At 35.6% G+C, this 4779-nt stretch overlaps 1 long non-coding RNA gene across 4 annotated transcripts; it reads left to right on the top strand.

Moving 5' to 3' along the window:
* Positions 1-241: 241 nt before the first annotated feature.
* On the top strand, positions 242-3858 carry LOC110440148 (uncharacterized). Of its 4 annotated transcripts, none has more exons than XR_012388126.1 (6): positions 242-295; positions 423-484; positions 922-988; positions 1792-1839; positions 1950-2065; positions 2657-3858. It is a non-coding gene; the product is annotated as an uncharacterized lncRNA (long non-coding RNA). The 4 variants fall into 4 exon arrangements; XR_002459772.3 differs by having other exon boundaries at positions 1787-1839; XR_012388128.1 differs by lacking the exon at positions 423-484.
* The last annotated feature ends 921 nt before the right edge of the window (positions 3859-4779 follow it).

Below are 4779 nucleotides of genomic sequence, written 5' to 3'. Positions count from 1 at the left end.
TATGGCTGAACTGTTGCTCCGAGTCCGCCTGACGAGCCACCTGTTTCTCCGGATCTGTTTCTCCGCCTAACGGCGACGTGTTTCTCCGGACCTGTTTCTCCGGACCTGTTTCTCCGCCTAACGGCGACCTGTTTCTCCGGACCTGTTTCTCCGCCTAACGCCCGAGCTGTTGCTCCGCCTAACTCCTGACCTGTGCTCGCCTCACGCCCGACCTGTTGCTCCACCTCACGCCCAGCCTGTTGATCGGTGGACGGGTAAGCGCGCATGGCATCGGAAGGAGCTCGAAAAGTATAAGGTAACTAATGAAACTAACGTGAAGCATGTTTGATGACCACTTTATAAACACAACACCTTGGATAATTTAGGAGCTTTTTATTGTAATAAAATACCTTTTGAATGACACAGATTTTTATGTTGGCTAGGTGATGACAGTAAGTAACGTTACTGTGATTTGTGATCTTTCTGGGGTGTTAACTGTAAAGCAGTAAGTAGTATTTTTACTCTTGTATTTCTTAAGTTTGTTCATGGATTTTTGTGACAATACTTTGATGCATAAGTGTTGAATTCAGCTTCTAACAATGTTTTTTTTTTGTACATTTTGTTTAGCTGTACATCTGTACATTGAATAGCAAATGTTATTAATTTACTATGAGCATTTTACATTCTAGACGTGATTTGAGCTATCTTTAATTAATCCTGTATGTAAGGGTCGTTTCATGCTAACGGAAATGTCTGAGCTAAGACTAATTCCAACCTAATCATCTTCGACTGCAAAAAGAAAAAGTTTGACCACCGTTTTATGTGACACCCTGGATAATTATTATCATTTAGGAGTATTTTTGTGATATAGTGACTTTTGGCTAACATGATCTTTTTTTACTTAATTTTGCTTAAACGCTTTTATCTGTTATTCTTTTTCAGATGGATAATTGCGTGAAAATCAAACTAAAAGAATGCAATCTTGAGGAGTTAATCCCCACATTTGAAGGTATGTAATAATATTTTACTTGGTTCATTGTAATCATTAGGGCTGCCCTTGTCTAAACATTTGTCTGGTTGACTTGTGATGTTCATTTGAAGCATTAGTTGAATAATTACAGATTTATTAATAAACCATTTATTCATTAATTCATTTTCTTTTTGACTCAGTCCCTTTATTAATCTGGGGTCGCCACAGCGGAATGAACCGCCAACTTATCCAGCATATTTTTTACACAGCGGATTCATGCAGCATACATTGACTTTGCCAGTGTGGACTTTTTTTCTGCAACCAGTGGGTAGCACATTCGCCTCATAGCAACAAGGTCACTTGATCGATCCTTGGCTGGGTCAATAGGCCTTTCTGTGTGGAGTTTGCATGTTCTCCCCGTGTTCGCGTGGGTTTCCTCCAGGTGCCCCGGTTTCCAAAGACGTGGTAAAGGTGAATTAAGTAGACTAAATTGTCAATGGTGTATGTGTGTGAATGAGTATTTGTTTCCCAGTGATGGGTTGCAGCTGAAAGGGCATTCGCTGCATAAAACTTATGCTGGATATGTTGGTGGTTCATTCCATTGTGGTTACCCCAGATTAATAAAGCGACAAAGCTAAAAAGAAAATGAATGAATGAATAATAAATTTTTAGTTGACTAATGGTTATTCAATTATTAGGGGGCAGCCCTAGTAATCATTAGCCACTTCAACACTTTAAACTGAGAGATTGAACTCTAATGCCAATTTGTTTTTGTCTGGTTATTTTTTAAAATCTGCTGTTCATGCAACCAGTGACATTCTCTTGTTTTATTTTTAGCACAGGAACGAACCTTTCCTCGTTTTTAGGTCAATTTGAATACAATTCAGAGGGTAAGGATTCAATTAAAGGTTTCTCGATGCATAATGATGCATTTAATGCATAATGATTGTCTTAGTTATTTTATTAACAATGAAAATGTTATTTTTATGTTTGTTATTAGGGTGGCATGGGGGCGCAGTGGGTAGTGCTGTCGCATCACAGCAAGATGGTCGCTGGTTTGAGCCTTGGATGGGTTTCCCCTCCACAGTCCAATGACATGCGGTGTAGCTGAATTGGGTAAGCTGAATTGTCCATAGTGTGTGTGTAAATGAGAGTGTGATGGGTTGCAGTTGAAAGGGCATCTGCTGCGTAAAACATAAAAAGATGTCACCCAAGATGTTCATGTCATTCTTTCTTCAGTCAGAAAGATTTTTTTTTTAGGAAAATATTTCAGCAATTTTATCCATCTTGAACTGAGATTGTGCCTCATTTTTGAAGTTTTTAAAGAAAATTTAAATGCGGCTTCAAATTATACAAATACGGTTGCAAACAGTCCCAGCTCAGGAAGAAGGGTCTTATCTATTCTCATTAAGAAAACACAATTAAATACTTAATAATTTCAAATGCTCATCTTGCCTTACTATTACTTATTAAAAAAAGTTCCTTAGGCAAACCTGTTGTTGCATTGTCATCTTCACTCGGGCCAAAAAATTGCAGCATGGTGCCATGGTCAGTGGTTAACTAATGCCAACACTGGCTGATAGCTTGGTGTGTTATGGCCTTAATTGCTTCTAAAGGTATTTTAGGTGTTCTAAAGTTAACTCTAAAGATATTTAACTTTTACACTTTTGAGTTTTTAATAAATCTTACTTCTATTTATTTTTTCAGATTGGGACCAATATTGCTGAGTATCTTCATCCATTGAATTCAAGAATCTATTGAGTTTCCTCATGTTCTCATCCTTGGAGACCACCACTTCTTTCAAGCCTTTGCTCACGTGCTGTGCTATTTATTATTGCAAAGTACATTACTTGCCAAAGTGGACGTTTGCTATAAAGCATTCTACATCTTTGGTGTGAACTACCCCAAGCAGTGTTCCCTGGTGTGGCAGACTGTGGTTTATGGACATCCTGGGGAGGAGACACTAGCAGTAAGGGTTCTGCTAGCATTAATTTTTGCTGACAAACAGTAATAATTAATACTGTGACCTCACTGCTTCCTTGGATTCTGTGTTCTTTAACTTGTACTTTGGATTGTGGGGGAAAAGGAGCACCCAGAGAAAACCCACACGAACACGGGGAAAACATGCAAACTCCACACAGAAACACCAACTGACCCAGCTGAGGCTTAAACCACCGACCTTGTTGCTGTGAGGCAATCGTACTACCCACTGTGCCACCATGACACCCATTTCTAAAGAATAGTTTTAATAACTCATTTCTAATAACTGATTTCTTTTCTCTTTGCTATGATGACGGCACATAATAATGGACTCGATATTTTTTAAGACACTCTACACTGCAGTTACATTGCAACTAATGTTTCTTACAGACTCTTTTATATCTCAGGATTGATGTTTGCACATGATTGTTCGAGTAAAAGTTAAAAAAAGTTTTCCTATTTCAAATTTGTTTTAAAATGCTTCCATCCTCAGGTTTCATTTTAACTTTTATATCTGTTTTTTCTTCAAAACTGCATTTACATTGAACTTGATCATCCTTACTGATGATTGCTTTATAGCTCATATATTGATGTTTGCACATAATTGTTAAAGGGAAAGTTATAAAATGTTTTCTTATTTTTTCTTAATATAAAATTTGTATTTTCTTAGTTTTTATTGTTTGTTTTGTTTTTTCAAGCTGTTTGATGCCTTTTCATTATTACTTTCACATATTTTTTTCTGCATTGCAGTTGATGATTTATATGAGAATATGTTGATGTTTGTGCTCAAATTACTTTCTGACTTCAGTCATTTAGATGCATTTTCATTATTACTTCCTTATACTATTGTTTTTCTCTACTCTGCAATAACATTGCAATTGCCTTACTGATGATTCCTGATTTATAAATGATGCAAATGTTTTTGAATGTATTTCAAATATGCATTTTCTTAAGGTAATTTGTCTGATTTCAGTCTGATGCATTGTTACTGAACTTTAGTCAGTGTTTCTGTGATACAGTTTGATAAATTTTCACAGAAATCGTCTTAACCCTTTAACAACCCTTTCAAGAAAAAAAATTGGATTGCATTTCTCAACTGCTAATGTCGCTATTGAACACAATCAGTACATTTTAACACATGTTATAATTTCTAAAATATCAACCTCTACCAAATGATTGATATGTATGTTTATGGTAAAAGTACCAGAATTATGAAAAATCTGAAAAATTATGTGTAAGACCAATTAAAAAAAAAAAAAAAAAAAAAAAAATATATATATATATATATATATATATATATATATATATATATATATATATATATATATATATTTAAAAGAAATATTTTGAACACTAAATCATCTTTTTTCTTGTGACTTTAACAGTCATTATTTAAAACAGTAAAAACGAGGTCAACCATTTGGTAGAGCAGGCAGTCAAAGGGTTAATGCTGAGGTGCAGATGGAAAAAATCTCAAATTCATTTGGACACATTTTATCTTTTGTCATAAATAAAATTCCATTACTGAACAACTATGTATTGCTGTAGAATTGTTTTTATTTTAGTGATTTTAATCATCAGTTTCTAGATTAAATTTCTGACCCATTTTGGATTACATTCAACCCAGCAGTGTAGTAATTTTTAACTAATAGTTGGGTTAAAATCACAACCCAGCATGCTGGGTTAAACTTGTAACCCAACTTGCTGGGTTAAAGTAACCCAGCGTTGGGTTTGTCCCTTTTTTACCCAGCGCTGGGTTACCAAAACAACCCAAATTGGGTTGTTTTCAACCCAGCAGTTTTTAGAGTGTAGCAAAACGGCCAGACAGCAAGAAGGTTGCTGAAAAAAAA

This window comes from Danio rerio, chromosome 12 (genome assembly GCF_049306965.1).
Source record: "Danio rerio strain Tuebingen ecotype United States chromosome 12, GRCz12tu, whole genome shotgun sequence".
In the NCBI taxonomy this organism is placed as follows: domain Eukaryota; kingdom Metazoa; phylum Chordata; class Actinopteri; order Cypriniformes; family Danionidae; genus Danio; species Danio rerio.
Note: the sequence above shows the minus strand (reverse complement) of the source record. Positions and strands in the feature narration are given on the sequence as shown.